Consider the following 14,009-nt stretch of genomic DNA (forward strand, 5'->3'; position numbering starts at 1 on the left):
TATCATAGGACTCTTTGCAGACATTCCCCAGCACCAGCCCAAAGCCTGGTAGCCTTGCTGAGTGATTAGACCTAGAAGAGCAATAATAATCATTGCTGTGTGGCTCTCAGGAAGCCCCATCCCTTGGGAAGGAAGAGAATATCACACCAAGGGATCAGCTCATGGGGCAAAAGAATATGAACAGAAGGCCTTGAGATCCAGACTTTTCCACTGAAATAGTCTACCCAAATGAGAAGAAACCAGAAAAGTAAATTCTGTTAATATGACAAAATAGGGCTCTATAAAACCCCCTAAAGATCACATGAGCTCCCCAGAAATAAATCCAAACCAGGAAGAAATCTTTTTTGTCAGACAAATAATTCAGAAGTTGATTATTAAGCTATTCATGGAGATAGCAGAGAAAGGTAAAAACCATCTTAAAGAAATTTTAAAAAACAATAGAGAGTATGGATGAAAAATTCTCCATAGAAATAGATATGATAAAGAAAAACAATCACAACTTCTGGAAATGAAAGACACACTTAGAGAAATACAAAATGCACTGGAAAGGTTTAACAATAAACTAGAATAAGTAGAAGAAACAACTTCAGAGCTTGAAGACAAGGCTTTCAAATTAACCTAACCAGACAAAGACAAAGAAAAAAGAATTTTTGAAAATGAACAAAGCCCCCCAAAAATTTGGGATTATGTTAAATGGCCAAAGCTAATAATTGGTATTCCTAAGGAAGAAGAGAAATTTAAAAGTTTGAAAAACTTTTTTGAGGGAATAATTGAGGAATAGCTCCCTGGCCTTGCTGGAGATCTAGACATTCAAATACAAGAAGCTCAAAGAACACCTGGGAAAGTCATCACAAAAAGATCATCAGCTAGGCACAGGTTATCTAATGTCAAGATGGAGAAAAGAATCTTAAGAGCTGTGAGACAAAAGCATCAGGTAACCTATAAAGGAAAACCTATCAGATTAATAATAGATTTCTCAGCAGAAACCTTACAAGCCAGAAGGGATTCAGATCCTACCTTAGCATCCTCAAACAAAATAACTGTCAGCCAAGCATTTTGTATCTAGTGAAACTAAGCTTCATAAATGAAGAACAGATAAGATCTTTTTGAGACAAATGCTGAGAGAAGTTGCCACTTCCAAGCCAGCACTATAAGAAATGTTAAAAAGCAGTTCTAAATCTTGAAACAAAATCTTAAAATACACCAAAACAGAACCTCCTTAAAGCATAAATCTCACAGGGCCTATAAAACAATAAAGCAATGGAAAAAAAAAAGTATTTAGGCAACAACTAGCATAATGAATAGACCAGTACCTCACATCTCAACACTAACATTGAATGTAAATGGCCTAAGTGCTCCACTTAAAATATATAGAGTGGCAGAATGGATAAAATTCCACCAAGTATTTGCTGTCTTCGAGAGATTCACCTAATACAAAGGACTCACATAAACTTAAAGGGGTGAAAAAAGATATACAACACAAATGGAAATTAAAAGCAAACAGGAATAGCTATTCTTATATCAGGCAAAATAGACTTTAAAACAACAGTTAAAAAAATATACAAGAGGGACTTTATATAATAATAAAAGGATTAGTCTAACAGGAAAATATCGCAATCTTAAATATATATAACCTAACACTGAGCTTCCAAATTTATAAAACAATTACTACTAGATCTAAGAAATGAGATAGATTGCAATACAATAATAGTAGGAGATTTGAATATTCCACAGACAGCACTAGACAGGTCATCAAGGCAGAAAGTCAACAAATAAACAATGGACTTAAACTATACCCTAGAACAAATGGACATAACAGATATTTACAGAACATTCTACCCAACAACTGCAGAAATTACATTATTTTCATTAGCATATGAAACATTCTCCAAGATAAACCATATGATATGTCACAACTCTTAATACATCTAAGAGAATCAAAACTATATCAAGTATCCTCTCAGATCACAGTGGAACAAAACTGAAAATTAACTCCAAAAGGAAACCTCAAAATTATACAAATATATGAAAATTAAATAGCTGTTGAATTATCTTTGGATCAAGAATGAAATTAAGATGGAAATTAAAAAATTTTTTGAACTGAATAATTATAGTGACACAAAACCTCTGGGATACGGCAAAAGTGGTGCTATGAAGAAAGTTTGTATCATTAAATGTCTATATCAAAAGGTCTAAAAGAGCACAAACAGACAATCTAAGGTCACACCTCAAGGAACCAGAGCAACAAGAACAAACCAAACCCCAACCCAGCAGAAGAAAAGAAATAACAATGATCAGGGCAGAATTAAATGAAATTGAAACAAACAAAAATACAAAAGATAAATGAAACAAAAAGCCGATTCCTTGAAAAGATAAATAAAATTGATAGACTATTAGTGAGATTAACCAGAAAAGAAGAGAGAAGATCCAAATAAGCTCAATTAGAAATGAAAAGGGAGATACTACAACCAATACCACAGAAATACAAAAGATCATTCAAGGCTACTATGTACGCCTTTACATGCACAAACTAGAAAATCTAGAGGAGATGGATAAATTCCTGAAAATATGCAACCCTCCTAGATTAGTCAGGAAGAAACAGAAACTCTGAACAGACCAATAACTAGTAGCAAGATTGAAACAGTAATTTTTAAAGTTGTCAACAAAAAAAGAGCCCAGGACCAGATGGAGTCATTGCTGAATTCTATCAGGCATTCAAATAATTAGTACCAATCTTACTCAAACTATTCCAAAAGATAGAGAAAGAGTGAATCCTCTCTAAAGCATTCTATGCAGTCAGTATGACCCTAATACCAAAGCCAGGAAAGGACATACAGAAAAAGAAAACTACAGACCGGTATCCTGCATGAACACAAATGCAAAAATCCTCAACAAAATACCAGCTAACTGAATCCAACAGCATATCAAAAAGATAATCCATCAAGATCAAATGGGTTTGTATATCAAGGATGCAGGAATGGTTTAACATATGCAAGTCAGTAAATGTGATACATCACATAAGCAGAATTAAAAACAAAAATTATATGATCATCTCAATGGACACACAAAAAAGCATTTGACAAAATCCAGCATCCCTTTAGGATTAAAATCCTCAGCAAAATTGGCACAGAAGGGATATGCCTCAAGATAATAAAAGTAATCTATGACAAACCCATAGCCAACATTATATCGAATGGGGAAAAGTTGAAAGCATTCCCTCTGAGAACTAGAACAAACCAAGAATGCCCACTTTCACCACTTCTATTCAACATAAAACTGGAAGTTTTATGTCACTGTTCATAGATAATATGACTGTGTACCCAGAAAACCCTAGAGACTTGTGCAAACAGCTCTTAAGTCTAATAAATGAATTCAGCAAAGTTTCAGAATACAAAATCTCAATGTACGCAAATCAGTAGCACTGCTATATACCAAGAGCAACCAAGCTGAGAATCAAATCAAGAAACTCAATCCTCTTTAAGACAGCTGTGAAATAAAATAAAATATTTGGGAATATACCTAAGCAAGGAGGTGAAAACCTCTACAAGGAAAACTACCAAATGCTGCTGAAAGAAATCACAGGTGACACAAACAAATGGAAACACATACCATGCTCACGGATGGGTAGAATCAATATTGTGAAAATGACTATACTGCCAAAGCAATCTACAGATTCAGTGCAATTTCCATCAAAATACCATGATCATTCTTCACAGAACTAGAAAAAAAAATCATAAATTCCTATGGAACAAAAAAAGAGCCTACATAGCCAAAGCAAGACTAAGCAAACAACAAACCTGGAGGCATCACATTACCCCACTTCAAACAATACTACAAGGGTATAAAAATAGGAATGTAGACCAATGGAACAGAATAGAGAACCCAGAAATAAAGCCAGATACTTACAGCCAACTCAACTTCAGCGAAGCAAACAAAAACATAAAGGGTGGAAAGGATAACCTATACCAAAAAAAAAAAAAAAAAAAAAAAGATACTGGGATAATTGGCAAGCCACTTGTAAAATAATGAAACTGGATCTTCATCTCTCACCTTATACAAAAATCAACTCAAGATGGATCAAAGACTTAAATCTAAGACCTAAAAATTCCAACAATAGTATTAGAAACTCTTGTAGATGCTGGTTTAGGCAAAGAGTTTATGACCAAGAACCAAAAAGCAAATGCAACAAAAACAATTAAATAGATGGGACCTAATTAAACTAAAAGGCTTCTGCATAGCAAAAGAAATAATCAGCAGAATAAACAGACAACCCACAGAGTGAGAGAAAACATTCCCAAACTATGCATCCAGCAAAGGACGAATTTAAGGAGTTCAAACAAATCAGTATTTAAAAAACAAATAATCTCATCAAAAAGTGGGCAAAGAACATGAATAGACGATTCTCAAAAGAAGCTATACGAGTGGCCAGCAAAATATGGAAGGAAATGCTCAACATTACTAATTATCAGGGAAATACAAATTAAAATCACAATGAGATACCACCTTACTCCTGCGAGCATGGCCATAATTAAATAATCAAAAATAATAGATGTTGGTGTGGACGTGGTGAAAAGGGAACACTTCTACACTGCTGGTGGGAATGTAAATTAATATAATCACTATGGAAAACAGTATGGAGATTCCTTAAAGAACTAAAAGTAGAACTACCATTTGATCCAGCAATCCCACTATTGAGTATCTACACAGAGGAAAAGAAGTCATTATATGAAAAAGACACACGGATATGCATGTTTATAGCAGCACAATTCACAATTGCACAAATATGGAACCAACCAAAATGCCCATCAATCAACAAGAAAATGTGACACACACACACACACACACACACACACACACACCATGGAATACTCCTCGGCCATAAAAAGAAATGATGTAATGGCATTTGCAGCAACCTGGATAAAGTTGGAGACTATTATTCTAAGTAAAGCAACCCAGGAATGTAAAACAAAATATCATATGTTCTCACTTGCAAGGGGGAGCTAAGCTATGAGGACACAAAGGCATAAGAATGTTACAATGGACTTTGGGGACTCAAAGGGAAGGGTGGAGGGTGGATGAGGGATAAAAGACTACACATTTGGTACAGTATACACTGCATGGGTGATGGGGTGCACCAAAATCTCAGAAATCACCACTAAAAAAATTAGCCATGTAACTAAAAACCACCCGTTTCCCAAAAACTATTAAAATAAAAACTCAGACTTTGGATCAACTTTATATTTTTGTTTTTCATTTAGAGGAAATGTAATTTTTTTCTCTACATTTTCAGAAGCAGACCAAAAACATTCATACTGATAGGTAATGCATGGGTTTGTTTGTTGTTGTTGTTGTTGAAGTGACATCCTCTTAAGCCTTGATGGAATTGGAAAAATTAATGTTAAGGAGTGAGGAGAGTGTGGAAGAAAGAAGTAATGGGAAGATGTTAAATAAATAAAACTGGAAAGTCTCAGGATACAAAATCAATGTGGAAAAATCACAAGCATTCCTATACACCAATAATAGACAAGCAGAGAGCCAAATCATGAGTGAATTCCCATTCATAATTGCTACAAAGAGAATACAATACCTAGAAATTCAACTTCAAGGGACAGGAAGGACCTCTTCAAAGAGAACTACAAACCGCTGCTCGGGGGAAATGAGAGGACACAAACAGATTTAAAAAAAAAAAAAAAAATGCTCATTGATAGGCAGAATCAATATTGTGAAAACGGCCATACTGCCCAAAGTAATTTACAGATTCAATGCTATTTCCATCAAGTTATCATGGACTTTCTTCACAGAATTAGAAAATTATGAATTAGAAAATTATGAATTAGAACATTATGCCGCGGCCCTTCCTGCTCCCACGGGTCAAGAAGGAAGTTGAGCCCAGTTGCCCGAAAAGTTGGAGTACAACATAAAATAAGACATGTCTGCGCTGCAGCGAGCGCTCTACCGCCACATGCAGGCCAAGGGCGTGCCGCTGACTGAGGGCTCCGAGAAGGACAAGAAGGGCAAAGACGGCACCAAGACCCTGATGAACACCATCATGCAGCTGCGGAAAATTTGCAGCCACTCCTCCTTCTTCCAGCACAGCGAGACCTTTTCTGAGCACTTGGGGTTCACTGGGGGCATCGACCAAGGACTGGACTGGACTAAGCCCTGGGTAAATTTGAGCTTCTCCATAAAAATCTTCCCAAACTCCGAGCAACTAACCACAAAGTGCTGCTGTTTCTGCCAAATGACCTCCCTCACGACCATCATGGAAGATTACTTTGCGTATCGCCGCTTTAAATACCTCAGGCTTGATGGAACCACGAAGGTTGGCGGACAGGGGCATGCTGCTGAAAACCTTCCACGAGCCCGGCTCCGAGTACTTCATCTTCCTGCTCAGCACCCGGGCGGCTGGCGAGGGCGGGAGGGGGAGGCGGGCCCGGCCTGAACGTCCAGTCGGCCGACACTGTCATCATTTCGACAGCGACTGGAATCCTCGCCAGGACCAGCGAGCACGGAACCGAGCCCACCACACGGGGCAGCAGAATGAGGAGCGCGTGCTCCGCCTCCCCACGGTCAAAAGTGTGGAGGAGAAGATCCTGGCTGCGGCCAATTCCAAGCTCAGCGTGGACCAGCAGGTGATCCAAGCCGCCACGTTCGACCGGAAGTTCTCCAGCCACGAGCATGCGCCTTCCTGCAGGCCATCCTGGAGCCGGAAGAGGAGGAAATGAGGTGCCGGACCACGAGACCGTCAACTAGACGGCCGCCCGGCGCGAGGAGGAGTTTGATCTGTTCACACGCCTGGGCTGGAGCGCAGGCGCAGGAGGCTCGCCACCCCAAGCGGAGGCGCGCGTGCTGGAGGAGGACGAGCTGCCCTCGTGGATCATCAAGGACTACACGGAGGTGGAGCTGCTGACCTGCGAGGAAGAGAAGGAGAAGATGTGCGGCTGCGGCTCCCGCCACCCCAAGGAGGTGGACCACAGCGACTCTGAGGGAGAAGCTCTAGAAAACGACAGGAAACGATATCCATGACCCAGCCAGCAGTGTGGCATGTGGACTGCAAGGCCAGCGTGGCCTTCAGTTCTTAACACGTGCGTCAAAGGGCATCGAGAAGGGCACGCTGGAGGAGATGGAACAGGAGGTCTGGCAGAAGAAATCACCACGGAAGCTGAAGCGACATCAGCGACCACCAGCACCCGGAGACCGGGACGATGAGAGCAAGAAGCAGAAGAAGTGTGGGCGGCCGCCTGCAGAGAGGCTCTCCCCGAACCCGCCCAACTTCACCAAGAAGATGAAGAAGATGGTGGACGCCGTGATCAAGCACAAGGACAGCAGCAGTGGACGTCAGCTCAGCGAGGTCTTCGTCCAGCTGCCCTCCCGAAAGGAGCTGCGCGAGTACTACGAGCTCATCCGCAAGCCCGCGGACTTCAAGAAGATAAAGGCGCCCATCCACAACCACAAATACCGCAGCCTCAACGACCTGGAGAAGGACGTCATGCTGCTGTGCCAGAACGCGCAGACCTTCGACCTGGAGGGCTCCCTGCTCTGTGAAGACTTCAGCATCCTGCAGTCGGTCTTCACCAGTGTGCGGCAGAAAATTGAGGAGGATGACAGCCAAGGATAGGAGAGTGAGGAGGAGGAAGAGGGCGAGGAGGAAGCCTCTGAATCTGAGTCTGGTCTGTCAAAATGAAGATCAAGCTTGGCCGGAAGGAGAAGGCACAGGACGGGCTGAAGCGTCAGTGGAGCCGAGGGTCCAGAGCCAAGCCTGTCGAGAAGGACGACGACAGTGAGGAGAAGCAATAGGAGGACCTCTCAAGAAGTGGCAGCGAGGAAGACTGAGTCCCGCTATTCCAGTGTCCACTCCAAGCCCTCATTCCAGGCTCAGACAGCTTAGGCCTTAGCAGTAAGAGGTAGCAACAGAGGTAGTTTCAGACTCGGTATAAAACTGTATAAACAAAAGAATCTTCCATATTTATGTGGCAGAGAAGCTGTAGGACTGTTGGTGACTGGCCCTGTCCTGGCATCAGTAGCATTTGTAACAGCATTAACTGTCAGAGAGAGAGACAGAGAGAGAGAGAGAGAGAGAGAGAGAGAGAGAGAGAGAATTCTCAATTGGGAAAAAGATAAAACTACTTTAAATTTCATATGGAACCAAAAAAGAACCCGCATAGCCAAGACAATCCTAAGCAAAAAGAACAGAGGCCTCAGAATTAACACCACACATCTACAACCATCTGATCATTGACAAAAAATCAAAAAGAAAAGATTATTTGTTTATACTCTAATACATGCTGTGGACAGAAACAGCAGCTGGGCTCCTTTTCTAATCACTACAGAGCCTGAGTCTGCACTTCTGTGGTTTGGAAGGTTATTAGTATACTCCTCACACTTTTATGGATTCAGGTTTTGCCTTTCTCAGGTGTTGTGAATCTAGCACTTGATACTCTCTCAGCACGGGAATGCTGGGGCTAAACTAACTAGTATTCAGGTTCCAGGTGCTTTCTACAAGTTGTGTGTCTATTAACAAGTTACCCTGTCTGAGTGTTGGTTCTTCACCAGTAATATGGCAGATAGCACCAGATGTTTGTTTCTGTCCTGCCAAACTATTGGCACTAAAGATCCATCACTATCTAGAGGCTGTGCTTGGACTAGTGACAGGGATCTGCTAAAAACCTCTTTCTCTTAGAAGAGGGAGATAGGAACTGATCTGCACATACATTTGTCTCATGCCTGCACTGAGTAGTAAACCACCATGTTCCATGTGGGAAATTGACCATAGACAATTTCATCTACCAGATTGCTCTTGTCCTGGAAATGCCTCACTCTCTGACAAACCTGACAAAAACAAGCAATGGAGAAAGGATTCCCTATTTAATCAATGATGTTGGGAAAACTGGCTAGCCATATGCAGAAAACCGAAACTGGACACCTTATATGAAAATTAACTCAAGATGGATTAAAGACTTAAACATAAAACCTAAAACCATAAAAACCCTAGAAGAAAACCTAGGCAATACTATTCAGGACATAGGCATGGGCAAAGACTCATGACTAAAATGCCAAAAGCAATGGCAACAAAAGCCAAAATTAACAAATGGGATCTAATTAAAGAGCTTCTGCACAGCAAAGGAAACTATCATCAGAGTGAACAGACAACCTACAGAATGGGAGAAAATTTTTGCAATCTATCCATCTGACAAAGGGCTAATATCCAGAATCAAAAAAGAACTTAAATTTACAAGAAAAAAATAACCCCATCAAAAAGTGGGTGAAGGATATGAACATGCACTTCTTAAAAGAAGACATTTATTTATTTATTTATTTATCTAGATCTTCTTTAATTTCTTTTTTTTTTTTTTTTTTGAGACAGAGTCTTGCTCTGTCACCAGGAGCCAGGCTGGAGTGCAGTGGCGCAATCTCAGCTCACTGCAATCTCCGCCTCCTGGGTTCAAGCAATTCTCCTGCCTCAGCCTCCTGAGTAGCTGGGACTACAGGTGCATGCCACCACGCCCAGCTAATTTTTGTATTTTTTAGTAGAGACAGGGGTTTCACCATGTTGGCCAGGGTGGTCTTGATCTCTTGACCTTGTGATCCACCCACCTCTGCCTCCCAAAGTGCTGGGATTACAGGCGTGAGCCACCCTACCCAGCCAACTTCTTTTTTTATACTTTAAGTTATGAGATACTTGTGCAGAACATGCAGCTTTGTTACATAGGTATACACATGCCATGGTGGTTTGCTGCATCCATCAACCCATCATCCACATTAGGTATTTCTTCTAATGATTTAATTTCAAATCATCCTTCTAGGATGAAAACTTTGCTAAAATAATTATTCCAGTAAACATAGAAATCTTTTGGTAGTCTTCCTAAATATAAATGCAATAAAAATATCACCCATATTAAGCTTACCATGTATCTGGGAAAAATATTATGATTTACTGTGTACCCAGGAAATACAATTTGACTCAGATCTTTGAGATTCTTTGTAATAGAGTTGTAACTTTTTTTAATCAATGCAGATTTTAGGCCTTTAGCAAATTGGATTTAGGATGAGTCTTCACTCATATGTTTTCCTTGAGTTGGCAATTTTGTGGAAAAATAAATCTACATCTTTCATTTCAATCTACTTTTAATCACTAGAAATGTGTTATAATCTATGCAAAAAAAAATTAGCTCAAAATGCGGGATGAGTGGATGCTATTTCTATAAGGGTAATAGCAACGATGTCTCAAGACAGATAGAATCTGAAGACTGAGAGTATGAAAGGTTCAGAGAAATCTGTCTTTCTTCCAGGGTGGTAATGAGGTTGGAGAGAGTTAAGAAAAATAGTTCAAAGTACATGATCTGTGAGAATGGACCACAACTCCCTACTTCAATGTGACAAAAGCTAACCACTACCATCCTCTCTGCCATTTGGCTATAATCTTCCCCTTATAAATCAACAATGCATGCCCAACACTGGAAGAATTATCTCTAAAAAGTGAAATATAAACTCAGGTTTTTTTTCTTTTGGGGGTGTGTTTGCCATTTTCCAAAATTCATCCGACAAGTGATCTTATTTTGATATCAAAATAAGATCACTTGTCGGATGAATTTTGGAAAATGCTAATCCAATTACAGTTACCAAAGCAGCCAATGGTGGTGGTGGTGGTGGTGGTGGTCTTCTTCTTCTCTTTAAAAAATTTTTGGCCAGGCGCAGTGGCTCAAGCCTGTAATCCCAGCACTTTGGGAGGCCGAGGCGGATGGATCACGAGGTCAAGAGATCAAGACCATCCTGGTCAGCAAGGTGAAACCCCGTCTCTACTAAAAATACAAAAAGTTAGCTGGGCATGGTGGCGTGTGCCTGTAATCCCAGCTACTCAGGAGGCTGAGACAGGAGAATTGCCTGAACCCAGGAGGCAGAGGTTGCGGTGGGCCGAGATCGCGCCATTGCACTCCAGCCTGGGTAACAAGAGCGAAACTCTGTCTCAAAAAAAAAAAAAAAAAAAAAAAAAAATTTTTTTTTGTAGAGACAGGTTTTCACCATGCCCAGGCTGGTCCTGAACTCCTGGACTCAAGTGATCCTCCTGCATCGCCCTCCCAATGTACTGGGATTATAGGCGTAAGCCATCGCTCAGTTGCAACCAATATTTTTATTCTAGCATTCAGCAAAAGTAAATAAGAACATTCTCCTCCCTGTTTTTAAATAACCTCAGAAGCCACCCTTCATAAACCCTGGAGTCCTGCTATCTACACTGCCATGTGCTCCTATGTGCAGAGACCTTGAGGAGGATTCCAGGAAATCACAAACTTCCCACTGCTGACATGTGCCTAAAATGAGTGATCTTAGGGACAAAGGCTGGGTTTATAGACTGCATTCCTCCAATCTCCAATAAATATAAGAGAAAACTTGGCCCCTCTTCAAATAGGCTCAGCTATTATATGGGTTTTATGGAAGAGGTTGTTCACATATAGATTATCTTTGAAAATATTTGAGAATCTTCAAACAACAACAAAAAGTATGTCTTTTTTATCAGTTCCTTCCGCCTGAGTATCCCAAATTTACTCCTCCTTTCCTGGAGAATTGCTTTTAGGGAACACGTAAGATGAGTAAATTGGCTGACAGCTCTATCTCCTGGGTAATTCCAATTCAGCAGCTTTTATGGGCCGTTATCACACTGGAGTCTCACACCTAAGGTCAACAAGTCTGTCTCTTATTACCCTCAGTATTTGCTTTGGCAATACAATACCTTGGTTGTAAGGCTAAATTAGTTACATACAATCAAAATATAAGTTATATATATTAAGCAAGGCTGAATTCACTATTCACAGTTAAAGTTCATCCCTTTAAGACCCAGAAAGGTAGTAACTAGGGCTCATTGTAATGTCCGCACACATCACCACTACCACCTGCAGTACTCAGCCCAACATTCATTAATTCCAAAAACACTTACGGATCATTTATAAGGTAGAATTGCAAATTTATCGCATTCTACAATTTTGATTGTGCAAATGAAATATTTAAGAACATAGGCTCAAGTTTCAAACTGCCTGCTTTTGAATTATGGTTCTATCATTTTATAGCTGTGTGCCTTGAGGGAAATTTCCTAGGCTTTCTGTGCCTTAATCTCCTCATAAGCAAAATAGGGACAGCAATAGTAACCACTGCAGAGGGTTACTGTGATTAAGTCTGGCACATTCCTCATACATAGTAAGTGTTCCATTTCTGTTAGTAAGCATCGTTATTGTTTTTTATGTCATTTGCACTTTCCTTCTGAATCCTACCCTACTAGTTAATGGGAATAAAATAACTTAATGTCCATATGATTTAAAAACACTTTAAGTAAATGTCTTCTCTTTGGGAAAAACTGACCAGTCACTCAGATTTTAGTCTTCCATACTATCCCCACCTTTCTTCTCCAAGGCAACATCGTGAAGAGGTGTGGCTCACAGAGCATGGTGGGAGAGAGAAAGAATCAGAGTCCTAAGGCATGGCGTTCTCTACCTCCTCTTAACCCCGGGGAGACTTGTCTTCTGCCCAGTTTCCAGAAGCCCTGTTGGACACAATGCTGGCATTTGCAACAGATGAACTCAAAATCATTCTATTGGTTTAGAGTCAGGCACTGCTCCCTGGAAGCCAGGGCTACCTTCTTTTCATGATTTAATCACACCTACACTCTCCCTAGCACTACAGGCCCTCTGGAAGTCTAGCTGACACTCACTCTGCCGTAGCCTGAACCATCTACCCTGCAGTTTATTGCTACAGAACCCCTTGCCCTGGCACACTAAGCCCCTCTAGCCAAATCCCCAGCAAACTTCCTCAGCTACATTTGGGTCCAATTCATGCCTCTATAAGGAAGGGAATCTCCAGAAAGCTAAGACTTAAAGCTAAGACTTAATCTCCTCTGTCTCACAACACTGAGCTACTAAGCTGATGTTGCCTTTTTCAAAGTTTGATGCAGGAAGAGCTCATAAGACTGTCTTCTTTCAGAGAGTGAAGAAGGAACCCCCTCATTTACTGGTGTTCACTTTATCTTATCTTACATACCGCTTCTTTCCAGGGCATCATCAAAAAAAAATGAATAAAAACCCCTCTCCTTGCTCACTACCCTTCCCTCTTTCCATAGTCCCCAGAACCTGAATGTCTTCTATTATCATAACAGAAAAGCCAGTGGCCAATAGAAGAAAGTGTCTGTTCTTTATAATACATTAATTCTAGGATATAAAAAAGAATTTAGAAATATTATTATGCCAGAAGTTGAATATTCCTTCTCCCCCAGACTGAAAGAAACCTCAAACTAATTAGGGAAATCAAGGACATAATTTCCACTGCCCTCATTAGAAGTGACCAAGTAATAGTGAAAAGGAAGGAAGTCTCAAAGTGCAGAATCAAGGGTCAGAGGGTACAGCCACAAGCCACTCCAAAAAGCAGGAGCAAGGCCAAATCAAGGCATACTCCTCACTCCAAAAGAACCTGTAAGCATTTCTCCAGGGATTTTAGAACTGTCATAAGACGGTGGCTGCTATGTGCCTCCCCTTATTGAATGGGAGAGTTTATTGCAATTACGTTGTTCATTGTTGCACACTGGGCATGCAGGGGAAGATAACATTTCTTTTTATTCTAAGGACTTCAGATCAAAAAGGTGCATCCAACAAACCACTATAGATCTCATATTGATTATAACATCTTGGATTTTGAACCTGATACTACAATTGAATAAGACTTTGAGGAATCTTGAAAGGGTGAGACTGTATCTTGCACGTGGAAAAGATGTACATACTTCTGGCTAGAGGATGTACCATGATTGATTGCCAAATTGGCCTTCATTCTCTACCTTCCCTGTATCTACATTTTTTGCATGTGACTCTGAGGACCCTCACATCATGAAGTGGGGTCTATTCCCGCAGCCGTTGAATCTGGTCTTGTCTTGTGCCTTGCTTTGGCCAACAGAATGTAACATAAGTGACATTTGCCAGTTCTGAGCCTCGGCCTTAATGTTTACAGTTCTACTCCTGCACCTCTGCTTTGCCAGG

The 14,009-nt window shown here is 40.6% G+C and overlaps 1 pseudogene; it reads left to right on the plus strand.

Annotated features, from left to right (window-relative positions):
• Positions 1-5,843: 5,843 nt before the first annotated feature.
• Positions 5,844-7,833, plus strand: LOC101037919 (transcription activator BRG1-like; annotated as a pseudogene).
• Positions 7,834-14,009: the final 6,176 nt, after the last annotated feature.

The sequence above is a fragment of the Saimiri boliviensis genome, chromosome 14 (assembly GCF_048565385.1).
Source record: "Saimiri boliviensis isolate mSaiBol1 chromosome 14, mSaiBol1.pri, whole genome shotgun sequence".
In the NCBI taxonomy this organism is placed as follows: domain Eukaryota; kingdom Metazoa; phylum Chordata; class Mammalia; order Primates; family Cebidae; genus Saimiri; species Saimiri boliviensis.